Genomic DNA, 13,985 nt, shown 5'->3' on the forward strand with positions numbered 1-13,985 from the left:
TGAGCACATGGCTCTTATTGTATATACAATGGCTTCTTAAAGAAGCAAGAACACAATCAAAATAAAATGGTGGGAGCCCTTTGAAGGATGCTCCTACACCACAAATCCCACCGAGGTTTTTCCCACACTGGTTAAAATATTTTGTGTTATGGTGTGCATTTATGTTGTCTCTATTATTTCTCTTTACTACACTATTTCTTGTTTACCGGTACATTGTTTTGGGTTCCAAAGATATAAATAAGTTTAAAGATTCCACTAACCAGTTAGACACTGATTCACCCCCCCTCTCAGTGTCCTTGGGATTGTCATTGAATCTAATAGACTCAAGTGTTTGTCGAGCCCAACGAGGTCTATGTGGAGATGGAGAACGAGGCTCCTCAACTGCAAGTGGACCCTGCGAAGGTGTAACCCTGCGAGTCGGAGTTGAAGGAGTCTCATCATCTGAATCACTAGCATCACTATCCACAATGGAGGAAGGTAGAGAGGCTAAGCTAGGAGAGATTTCCTCAAAATTAACAATCCTCTCAATGAACACCTCATGTGTCTCAGGATCCATCAATCTATATGCCTTAACACCCTCAGGATATCCAGCAAAAATACAAGGCCTACTCTGAGGTTCCAATGCCTTGCGTTTCTGTGGAGGTATGCAAGCCCATGGTGGATAGCCAAAGACTCTGAAATGTCTCACAATCGGTTTCCAACCAGCCCAAGCCTCAAAAGGAGTAATACCTTGAAAAGCTTTGTGAGGAACCCAATTCTAGATGTGTGTGGTACAACTGATAGCCTCTGCCCAAAAGGCAGGATCAAGAGAACGTGCATGTATCATACAACTATCCATTTCCTTGAGAGTTCTATTCTTGCACTCTGCAACTCCGTTCTATTGTGGATTGTATGAAACAGAATGTTGAAGATCAATCCCCTCAAATGTACAAAAATCCTCAAGTCTTTTGTTCACATATTCCCTTCCATTATCTGTACAAAGAATCTTGGCCACTTTCCTAGATTGCTTCTCCACACGAGTCTTGAAGTCGTAAAATCTTTCAAATACTTCACTCTTATGAATAAGAAAGTAGACCCAAGTGAAGCAGGAGTAGTCATCAATGAAGGTGCTGGAAATGGACCTGCTACATCACTCTGAACAAGTTAAAGAACTTCCAAATCTCTCCAACCTTTCACCTTATCAAACTTCTCCTCAGGATGCTTGCCCATGGAACATCCTGAATAGACACCCTCTGAAAAACTGATTTGAGGTAGACCTATCACCATGTCTTTAGTGTTGGGCTGCTGAAGATAGCGGTAGCTGAGGTGACCAAACCGCTCATGCCATAGCTTACTTTCTGAATTTGAATGAGTAAGCAAGGCCCTAGAAGGAGAACTTGGCACAAAGTGGGAGAATGAATAAAGCCTTGAGTTGTCATTGACTTGTCCCACTGCTACCAAGTCATCATCATCAAGTTCTTTTAACACAACTGAATCAGGTGTAGACTCAACCTTTTTCTCATTCCTATAGTGAGTGATTTGGTAGAGAGAGAGAAGATTGGTAGACAATTTAGGAACATAGAGAAAATTCTCAAATGTTCTATCATCCATGTCAACTAAACCTTTCCCTTCAACCTCAACTTCTGTATCATCACTTATGTAAATGTGAGGTACCTTTGATGGCTCCAATGAACAAAATCGCTCCTTTGTAGAACCCATGTGATAAGAGGTATTAGAGTTAAGTATCCACTGCTGTGAAAAACCTGTTGTTGCCACAAATGCTTTTCCTTTTCCCTTAGACTATGAGGAAGAGGAAGGAGATGAATCCTTATTTGTATAGGTAGATGACAAGTTGATGTTTTTTTTCTTAAGAAGATTTGTCAACTCATCAACTTGCTTGGTGTGGCATCGATGCTCATCATGACCATACTTCTTGAAATAAGAACAATTTGGTTTATCCTTCTTAGGTGGAGTCCTCTTCTTGGAAGAAGATGAAAAATTGCCTTGTGCTAGAGAGGATGATTGCCCTTTTTCATGTTGTGGCTTTAACTTAGATTGCTTCTTCTTCTTGTTGGAATTTTTGCCTTAACTCCCTTGATTAGCCACCAAAGCCTTGGACTTTGAAGACTTGAGAAGCCCCATGTTCAGCAACTTAGATTGTTCCAATATCAACATTTCTATGAAAGCATCAAATAAAGGCATAATGTAGGAACTCCCTACTATCAAATGATGAGTTTGGAAGCTTGAAACAAATGCTGCATATTATGGTGCAAGCTTGTCCAACAAGTTGACTATCAACTGAGCATTTTTTTGTCAATTCCACAATCCTTAAGCTTTGCTCTTAGCTCATTTTCTTTGGTGACATAATCTTGGATTGTATCAAAACTCTTGGGATCCAAGTTGGTGAGCTCATTGTCAATCTTGTACCCTCTGATTTCATCAACTTGACCATATAATTTCTTAAACATATCCCAAGCCTCTTTTATTGTAGTACACTTCTCAATGTGAAAAATGAGGTCATCTGATACATACTTACGTAAAGTTCCAAGAGCCATGCAATTCTTGGTGAGCCATTCTAACTGAGCATTAGGATCAGCCTTAGGAACAGGTGGTGCTGCTATTGTTCCATCTATGTAATGCATGAGACCTTTTTCCATTAATTTGCTCCATACTTTAATTTTCCAAGATGCATAATTATGTGGAGTAAAAGCTGGAAATTTATGAGGACTCTTTGCAACAAAAATGAAAGAGAACAAGGAAAGAGAGGCACAATCACACAAGACACCCCCCCAAAATGATGATTTGCCACTTTATTCTTAGTGTGTGTACAATGGGCCACTTCCAAAAAATGGCAAAGTGGACTTCTGGTTTCAACTTTAAAACTCTCTTAATAAGGCCAAATGAGACTCAAAATAATAATGCAAGTGATCTAAACTAAGATCCAATCAAAAAATGCCCCTTTTTAAAAACGAAAAAGACCCTTTTTTTTTTTTTTCTAAATGCCCTTTTTTTTCAAAAAATGAAAAAAGAATTTTTAGAAATTTTTTTTTTTTTTTCGAATCTGAAAATTTGGTACCGTACCACCCAAATTGGGCAAAAAATTCCTCCACACCCAAAATTCGACTTTCGCCAAAATAGATTGAGTTTATACTCTATTTTTATGGAAATGGCCTCTTGGACGCAATGGTGAGGTCAAAAACACTCTAAGATGCCTCCAAAAAGTGCAGTCCCTCATATCTGAAAATAGAAGCCTTCCAAGATGTCTCCCAAAACCAATCAATGAAACCCCAATAGCTCTGATACCATGTGAGATTTTTCCAGGATCAAGGGCACAATGAAAAGCATAAAGAGAGACAATAGAATGACAAGAACAAACTGTATTCTGATCAATAGACAAATGATCAACTGGATTAACCAATACAATGAATATGAGCCTGCTTATATAGGAAAGGCCATATGGATATACGAGCACACAATCATGACATGTGGCTCATTGAGAAACAAGGGTAGGTAAGAAATACTAGGGGTAGGTAGGAGAAATAATATAATATTCCACAAGAGGTGGATGACCCACCGAATGTGGAGTGTAACAACAAAATAAGACCACAAAAGGTAGAATTTCTCCTATAAGCTATATCCCTATGTACACACTTCCCTAAGTGTCTCATATCCAAACTACGAAGAGATGCATTATCCTAAGTTAACTTAAGTAATGTGTAATAATATCCATAATGAACAATTATTTACACCAACAAAAAGATATATATACATGAGCTTGATAGTGTGATATGTGATGAGCGAATTTTGTATTTCTGATAGTGCAAAGATTAAAGGAGTTGAGAGATGAAGTCTTTGTGATGTTGTAATATTCAGCAGTGGATCTTATCAGACACAGAAGGTGTTATACTAAGATCATTTGTACTTGTTGTCTTCCTAACAGTTGCAGCAAGAAAATTCACTTACAAGGTCACTCCTAACAGGGTGTAGTCAGATCCTAACAGTTCTAATCATTAAATCCTCTAACCAGGTGACACATTAACTTGTGTTTGCAAATCCCACTTACTTGGGTAGCTCCTAATAAGGCTGGTCCTCATAGGCCTTTTGCAATACTCTTAACCAGGGTTAGACACCTCTAATAGGGTGTGCCCCTAACCGGGTGTGGTAGACCTTAACCGACTAGATCTCTATACTGCAGATAGTGGATCTTGTGGGTACTAACTCCCACTGTGGTTTTTCTCATTTGGGTTTTCCATGTATAAACTCTTGTGTCATGTGGTTTATGCATTCTTGGTGTTATTTCTTGCATGTCTATTGAGTTTTAAGTTGGTGAAATTGATATTCAGTTTTGTATTATTTTTACTATCATTGATTCACCCCCCCCCCTCTTAGTGCCTTATAAGTTCATCAATTGTTATCGAAGCCTAAATTCCTTAAGGCTTAACCACTTGGAAGGGATCTCTAATCCTAAGCCAAATATGGGTGAAGGAATGAGCTATAGAGAGATGGATAGAGAACTTGTTGAAACCAAGGATGAGCTAGAAACCCTAAGAGGAAAGTATAAGGCATCAATAGTTAAAAGGAAGGAACTGACCGAACAATTGTTGGAGATCTCTGACAGCAGCTCTTCAGATGAGGCGAACATTGATGCATTGGTTGAAGAAGTGGAGAAGCTGAAGGGTGAGAAGACTAAGTTGAGAAGAGAGCTGGAAGTACTTACAATCCGGATTAGTGAGGAACTTGAAGCTAGAAGAAAGGCTAAGGATCAAATCCGAGATAAAGAGCTATGACCATGAATGATATTAATGATTATGTTGTTAAATTTGCATCTATGGTGATTGGCTATAGAATTTTATATTTGAGAAGAATGAACAACATATCGGCAACAACTATTCACACTACCTACCAGATGATTAAGGAGGATGTTGATTATGATCTCTGTGAAGCAATGAGAAGCCAATTGATAGAAAATTTGGAAGTAGTCAAAAAGGACAAGAAGATTAGATTCAAGTTTGGACAACTTATCATGGGCTTATTCTTTTATTTCCAAAACATTTTCGCCGGTATTGGTGATGTACAATGGATAACCAAGACACTAACCTATTGTAGATGAATAACAACATTAGGATGCTGAAAAATAAGTTCGATGATATTTCATGGGGATATTTTGAGAAATTTCAGAAGGAAATGCATGCTAGGGAATGCATACTGGTAGAGGTAGTCAATCGGTATGAGGATTCTATTTGTTTTATGGTTGACACAGATACATGCTTGATGGAAGCTATTATTCCCAGGACCACATGGGTAATGCCCTTAGGTTATGAAGTAGATAAAGATCTACTTGTTTCTTATGTTGATCATTTGTTAGCTCAACCGGTCGATACCATCGCTAAGAGATTTGGAACCTACAAGGAGAAACTACGGAAAGTGCATTCTGATATACAGAAACCGGTGATAGCAAAGAAATTAAGAAAAGAGGCACAGACCTTTACTGAGCAGGCCAGATTCACAAAAGAACAGATAGTTATAGCAAGAGCCAAATATGAGTCTCAATAAGGTGGAATTTCTAGTATACCAACTGATACCCCCACCAGTAAGACCAGAGCAGCCAAAACAGCTGAGAAGAAAAAAGTAGAAGAAACTAGGGTGAAGCCTGTTGAATCCCAAAGAGGGAAACCCTCTAAAATACAATTTCGAAGGAAAGGTAAAACTGTTGAACCTCATGTTGTGCCTTCCCAAACTGGAAAAAGAAAGAAGGAAAAATCTCACCAATCAGTGACAAATATTGAGGAAACAAAATCAAAAGAATATAAGAGAGCACTAAGGGCAAGTGCTAAGTAGAAGAAGACTGCTAAAAAAGGTAAAGAAACTACAAATATTGACACTTTAAGATTCTTTCACTAGAATGATTAGAATTATAAAGGAGTATGGTATTTACAAAGGTTTAAATATATTGTTTACTCATTTGTCTGAAAGTCAATGAAGGGAGATTGAAGATGCAGTAATCTTTAGTATGAACAAGTTTAGTAGAGCCCTCATTGAATTACAAGGGAAAATTCTAGATTCCTTATATAATTTGATTGATGCTAGGTGGAAAGGGGCAATTATCCTAGACAATTTTTTTATTGATTATACACTTAAACACTTGCAACTGGAAGCAACTGAAGAGAAAATTGAACAGATAAAGGTAAATGAAAAAGATTTGTTTAGATCAAAGAAGAGATTAATAAGAATGCTTGTTGGAGAGACCGAATCAGTTCAAAAGGAAACTGAGATTTTAGTGAAAAAGGCTTTAGGTCTCATTCCCAATGAAGAAGAGGAGAAAGATGAAGTAATTGAGGATATTACCCCTGATATGCTAAAGTCAAAAGATCTTCCTGAAGGTGTAAAGATCATAGACTTTGAACCAGACAATAAGTAAATGCAAGACGATCCTATTGATATTGAATCAGTAGATATAACAGATGATGATACCGGTGATGCAGATATTGTTTGTAACATTGCTGATAATGTAGATGTTTTTGAAGTTGATGTACAAATATTTGATACTCAACAAGAATAGGTTGAGAACAAAGGAGAAGAGAAAGAAGAAGACAAAATCTCAACCAAGCAACCAGTGAGTGCACAGTCAACAAAAACTCAGACTGCACCAGTCAATGTAAGTGCAACTGCAAATGTAAATATTTCTACAAAGGATAATCAGAAGGATTCAATTGATAAGGAAAAGGAAGCACCCGTGAAAGAATAGACTATTGAAAATCCACAACCGGTCAAAGACACCACTAAGGAAGAGGAGATAGAAGAAGGATCAAGAGAAGAAGAAGAAAACAATAGTTGAGGATGATGACGATGATGACTCAATCAACATAAAAGGTCCAATAGACATGGATAATTTGAGTGCTTCTCAGTTAATAAAGATTGAAATTGCTATGCAATCCCATGAACATAAGAAGAGGTTGAAAGAATAGAAACAAGAAGCAAAGACCATTCAAACTGTTGTTGAAATATTATCGTCTCCTACCGGAGACTAATACAGATAATCTATCCACCCCTATTGCAAAGCTTGGACAGTTAGTTGTTGATGCCAATGAACAACTAAAATCACTTGAAGAGATAGCTCATGCTTTAGCAGAAAAAGATTACAAGAAGAGAAGGGGAGAATAATTGATTTCAGAAATTGACAAAGGTAATTTTTCTTTAACAGTGAACAAAGATATTTTGAAAACCGGAATAGAATCTGGAGGTAAAATTTTGGCCACTATATGTAAAGTATCATTATTCTGTCCTGACTTAAAGAAAAAGAGAGAAGATACAAAGAAGGAACTAGAAAGGATAAGTGAAGCATAAATACCGGTATAGGACTCAACAATAACTTTTGGTAAATCAGTTGATGTCTGACAACACATATTAGAAATTTATGATTTTAAAACAGGTGAAGCAGATAAGATCCTTGAAGGAGTTGAAGAATCAGTTAATTCCGAAAGTTGAAATCTTACAGAGAGAATACAGGGAGTTTGAAGAAGTTTTGGTTACTCTTGGGATGAGCACTGTTGATGCTATGGAAGAGTTTGCAGCTCAGATCTTGACACATGTTGAGATTACCAAGACACTGTTAGAAACTTGGGACAATGATCTAAAACAGTTGAAGTTTCATTTCAGTGATGTTTTCTTAAGAATTGCATTGTAAAGACCTTAAAACTTTTATTTCTATTTATACATGCAGTTTTGCTGACAAATTTTGATGTAATGTATGTATTTTACTTCTTTATTTGGCATTGTTGTCAAAGGGGGAGTAGAAATAGTTAAGAGTCTAGTCAAAATTTTGAAATGACTATTATAAGGGGGAGTAATGATTTTATTTTTGTATTGGCATGAAATTGCTAAGGGGGAGTTTATGTCATGAAGTCAATTTTTGTTTTGCACACTTGGTTGACAAGATTTTTGTAAGTGTTTCCATCAATGCCAAAGGGGAAGATTGTTGGCATTTGATCATTTGGACTAAATCGGTAATGTGTGTTTGCTTGGTGCAACTGGTATATGTTTATTGTGCATAGAGATTAGATTTATGTATGATGACTATTTTGTATGTTGTCATTGATGGAAACTATGTTTATTTAAGTCATCTAAGTCCTACAGTTCAACCAACTAAACTTAACCGGTAACGCGGAGACAATTTCATCAGAACCGGTGATTAGGAATTCAATTGATAAAATGACGGAAAAAGTCTCACACTGACAACTAGTACATGCAATCCATGAAGGATGAAGGAATGCGGTTTTGTAGGAATGTTGATGACTATCAGATGAAGATAACTTCATGACCATATGAGTAGATCTGATCAGATGAATGAGATTTGATCAACAAGGTAGAGATCAAGACACACAGTTAACCGGTAGTGATAAATTTCACTAAGATTGGTAAAATGACATAGAATTAGATTTGTTATGCTAGTGGCCTACATAACTAAAGCGTACAATGCAAGGTTATCTAGATGCATTGAATCGAGGGAATTTTAATAAGGTTTTAGTCAAACTTATGATAATTTTAATTGTGTGATGAGGTATGAAAGGATGTATATACATGAGCTTGATAGTGTGATATGTGATGAGCAGATTTTGTATTTCTAATAGTGAGAAGATCAAAGGAGTTGAGAGATGAAGTCTTTGTGATGTTGTATAGTTATAAAGTAGATCTTATTAGACATAGAAGGTGTTATACTTAGATCATTTGTTGTCTTCCTAATAGTTGCAGCAAGAAAATCCTCTTAGAAGGTCACTCCTAACAAGGTGCAGTAAGATCCTAACAGTTCTGATCATTAAATCCTCTAACCAGGTGACACATTAACTTGTGTTTGCAAATCCCTATTACTTGGGTAGCTCCTAAAATGGATGTCCCTCACAGGTCTTTTGTAATTCTCTTAACCAGGCTTAGACACTTCTAACAGGGTGTGCCCCTAACCGTGTGTTGTAGATCTTAACTGGTCAGATCTCTATACTGCAAATAATGGATCTTGTGGGTACTAACTCCCACCATGGGTTTTCCCAATTGGGTTTTCCACGTATAAACTCTTGTGTCATGTGGCTTATGCTTCATGTGGTGATTGCATTATTGGTGTTATTTCTTGCATTTTTATTGAGTTTTAAGTTGGTGAAATTGATATTCAATTTTGTATTGTTTTTACCATCACATAGATCAAATAAAGCATCAAAATCAAACGCATCCATCACATCATCAAACATATAAGCATCTCATCAAGTAGCTGCTGCATCAAACATATAATAAAAAAATAATTGATGTCTAGTGTACAATGATACCATGTCAGTATAAGAGATACATCCAAAAAATGGTAGGAATCATATAATATCTGATTCAAAATGTGTATACATCAAGCATGATACAAAATGTGTAATAGATGTGGCACATGGAGGTAAAATGTACTCCACTAGATGATGTTAGTCTAGCCAACCCCCTACTGCTGCTCCACTAGACGACCCAACATCTAGATCTCAAGGATCTCTACGTAGTGGAGCAGTGACACCCCTACTCTCAGTCTATGACCGACTCTGTCCTGATCTAGTACCAGTATCATGTGCATAGAACAGGGCTCACTGCTCTATAGGAAATCTGACATAGTATAGCTATATGTAGTACTCTATCTCCCTAGATGAGTGTTGGATCACCATGATGGTCTCACTTGCACTAATCCCCTCAGCCACTCTTTGCACTCTCTCAACTCTCTCAATAGTTGCATCTCTCTCTTTTCTCAGAGAGGCAATCTATCCCTGGGCCTATGTCAACTGTCTCTATAAGCCTTGAACCATGGACTATAAAGTAGTTATCTGTTCTTGCTACTGGTGAGAAGGAACCCTAATCTATACTTTCTGTTGAGTTGGGGTCTAACTAGCTATATCGACTATCCTTGTATCCTACCTAGTAGCTACTCCAGTACCTATGTCCTGTGGTGCAAGTCTCCCAAATCTCCTACTCCCCACCACCTGAGTTTCCCAATCACTAGGTGGCCCCCTCTACTCTCTTCGTTGTCTAGAGCTTCTAACTCCCACACCACCTCCATCTCTGCCATCACCATCATATCCTCCATCACCTCCACCACATCCTGATAACTTAATGACGAACGAATAGTAACAAACCGGTACTGAGAGGGGGGATGAATCAATACAGGCAAAAACTCAACCTTAAACCAGTTTGTCTACTAACACTTATGCACTGACAGACAAATAGCAACACCAGTCCTTCAACAGAGTTCAACCGGCAAAACCCAGTGTAACTAAGATGAGAAAAGAGCGATTGACACTTATCTTCTCAAATAATCTAACTCTTCATTCCCATTTCACTCTAATGCATGAACAGGCAATCTACCATCAAAAATGTACATATTACAACAAGATCAACATGCATCACCACTTAATCAGAAAACAATCATAATATCACACATGACACACATATTTTTCACATGGAAACCCAACTAGGAAAAACCATGGTGGGGATGAATACCCACAAGCTTGTTTTTGAACTCTTTGGAAGTCCGCTCTTTTAGGAGCCTTGTTCGGTTAAAGACAAATACAATAGGTTCTATTAGGAACTGATCCTATTAGGGATCACCCGGTTAAGGGATGGCTACAATACCCAGTTAAGGGTTAAACACTGTTAAGGGTACCTTGTTAGACGATTTCAAGAACTCAATAGCTAAAGGATATCAATAACTCAGTAGCTTCGAGTTACCTTGTTAGAGGATTTTCAACAAGCCGGTCAAGGCTACCCTGTTAGGGGATTTCACAACTATTGAAGTAGTTAAAGATCAATAGGTATATCAATGACCTAATAATAGCACTCAATGCCAATGCAGATCCGCTTAAGCTCCTCTTCACCTTCTGCACTTACACTCTGCAGATATGACTTCTCTCCTCTGGTTTGGCAAGAATCACGTATGTCTTCTCTTAGATACACACACACAAATTTTGCCAATAAACTTTGAAAGAATCACAACATCAACCTTATAGGACAACAGACAGGTCGGTAGCATAAACCCTAAACCCTAGACCTATTAGGTTAAGGAATTCAAACGGTTCAATCCTGACCATTGATCATACTGTATTGAATGCAATATCTTGATCCAATCTCAAGACATTCTCCATCGTTCATTTTCCACCAATTTCATGGTGACTGATAACCCATCACACGTTATGACCGTTTACAGACTTTGCACATTCCCGAGGTAGATAGGAACACTCTTCTTTATGCAAGATCTTTCACGCGCACAAGGCTTACATGGCAACACTATTTGTTCTTCATTATCATGCTAACTTCATCACATAAAGATCACTGATTGAGTGACACGGGCTTAAGATACTCCAACCGGAAATCCTAAAGTGGAAACTACCTACCAACCGGTAGTCATACAATGCTTCCATGTGTCGGTTCCCATGACTACATGTCGGTTCACCTTGAACAAATATACCGCTTTACTTTGGCATATATACCAGTTCTAACATATGTCGGTTCTCTCTTCATATCACATATTGACATCAATGACAACATACGATATCATTATGTCCTCATACCGGTTCATATAATGCCAACAATCTCCCCCTTTGGCATTGATGGCAATATACAAAGATATCTGTCTGCAAACTCATCTTCTCCCCAATTTCTGCAGATATCTTCTCTGCTACACTTCTTCTCCCCCTTTGACAACAATGCCAAAGTGGAGGCACAAACATCCCTGTTCCATTATGCTGCTCCCCCTAAGGAGTAGCATCCTTCAACACATCAATCAAAAATAAATTGACTATGCAATACCTGACTGATGTGGAACAAATACTTTTAATTTACCTCCTGAAGGGGCAGTACCAACAATTCACCTCTTAAATACACAAATGTAGTCTTTGGGAGAGGCTTGGTGAATATGTCTGCTAACTGCTCCATACCGGAAACATGTTCTAGTGCAATCTCTTTATTCTGAACCTTTTCCCTCAAGAAATGATACTTAAGCTCAAAATGCTTGGTTCTAGAATGTAAAACCGGACTCTTTGAAATATTGATAGCACTTGTGTTATCACATAATATACTTACCGATTCAGATACAGGGATTTTGAAGCCATCTAAAACATGCTTCATCCAAATTGTCTGAGTGCAGTTCATGAAAGTTGCAACATACTCCGCTTCTGCTATAGACTGAGAGATACAGCTCTGCTTCTTACTCATCCATGAGACCAGTCTACCACCGGTTGTGCTTTTTCGATCATCCACATTACCTGCCCAATCAACATCTGTGAATACTTTCAAGTTGAAATCATTATTGTATGGGTACCACAATCCATAGTCAACTATTCCCTTCAGATACCTAAGAATCCTCTTGACTGCAACCAAGTGGGATTCTCTTGGATTTTTTTGGAACCTTGCAGTAATGCCAACTACATGTGCAATATCTGGTCTGCTATGCACTACATAATGCAACTTACCAATCATTGATCGGTATTCCTTCTCATCAACCAATGTGGAAACATCCTATTTTGATAATTTGCAACCGGTCACCATTGGTGTACCAACTGGTTTGCTATCTTCCATGCCAAAGATCTTCAACACCTCTTTGACATATTTGGACTGAGTGATAAAGATTCCATCTTTCATCTACTGGATCTGCAATCCAATGAAGAACTTAATCTCCCCTATGAGTGACATCTCAAACTCTTCCTTCATCTCATCAACAAACTCATGACTCATCTTGTCATCTCCACCAAAGATAATTTCATCAACAAAAACTTCACAGATTAGGATCCGATCTCCTTTAGATTTCAAGTAGATATTGCAATCTTCACTTGTTCTCTCAAATCCAATCTTCACAAGATGGGAATGTAGATGTTCATACCATGCTCTAGGTGCCTGCTTTAGACCATATAAGACTTTATGTAGCCTGCACACCATATCACTATTTTCAGATAGGGAAAACCCATCTGGTTGCTCTATATACACCTCCTCTTCAAGTACACCATTTAGGAATGCAGATTTTACATCCATTTGATATACCTTAAATCCTTTAAAAGCTAAATATGCAAGAAGCATACGAACTCCTTCCAATCTGGCTACAGGAGCAAAGGTGTCTCCATAGTCTTCTCCTTCTTCTTGAGCATATCCTTTGCACACCAATCTGGCTTTGTTCATAATCACTGTTGCATCCTCATTCAGCTTGTTTCTGAACACCCATTTGGTGCCAATGACATTTTTATGTTCCGATCTGGGTACCAGGGACCATGTACCATTTTTCTCTATCTAGTCAAGTTCCTCTTCCATTGCCTTGATCCAGTCTTCATCTTTATGAGCCTCTTTGAATGAATTAGGCTCAAATTCAGAGATCAAACATGAGTTTTCTCTGATCTTTCTTCTTGTAAGGATTCCTGCATCCTTATCTCCTATGATCTACTTAGGATCATGATTCAGCTTGACATACCAAGGAATAGTCTTGACTGGTTCTTCTTGCTTTTCCTCTTCATCCTCATCTTCATTAGTATCAACATTCACCGGTTCAGGAACACTATTACAGGTACTTGGTTGACTGACAACCAGTTCCCAGAAGGTTGCAACCGATTCATTTACAGCTTGCTCACTGCCTGTTTCTTCCAGTTTCTCAGAGGTTTCATCAACTCTCACATTGATACTTTCCATTATTCTCTGAGTCCTATTGTTGAAACACTTGAGAGCATTACTCTTGGTGGAATATCCTAGAAATATTCCCTCATCACATTTAGCTTCAAACTTGCCCTGATGTTCACTCCTCTTGATGTAACATTTACTACCAAATACCCTAAAGTAGCTAAACATAGGTGTCTTACCGGTCCAATACTCATAAGGAGTTTTATCCTTACCTTTCTTGATGAGTACCCGGTTTATTGTGTAGACTGCAATGCTTACTGCTTCTCTCCAAAAGGTGTGAGCTACATTTCCTTGAATCAACATGGTTCTAACTGCTTCAACCACAGTCTAGTTATTGCTCT

This window comes from Cryptomeria japonica, chromosome 3 (genome assembly GCF_030272615.1).
Source record: "Cryptomeria japonica chromosome 3, Sugi_1.0, whole genome shotgun sequence".
NCBI classification, from domain to species: domain Eukaryota; kingdom Viridiplantae; phylum Streptophyta; class Pinopsida; order Cupressales; family Cupressaceae; genus Cryptomeria; species Cryptomeria japonica.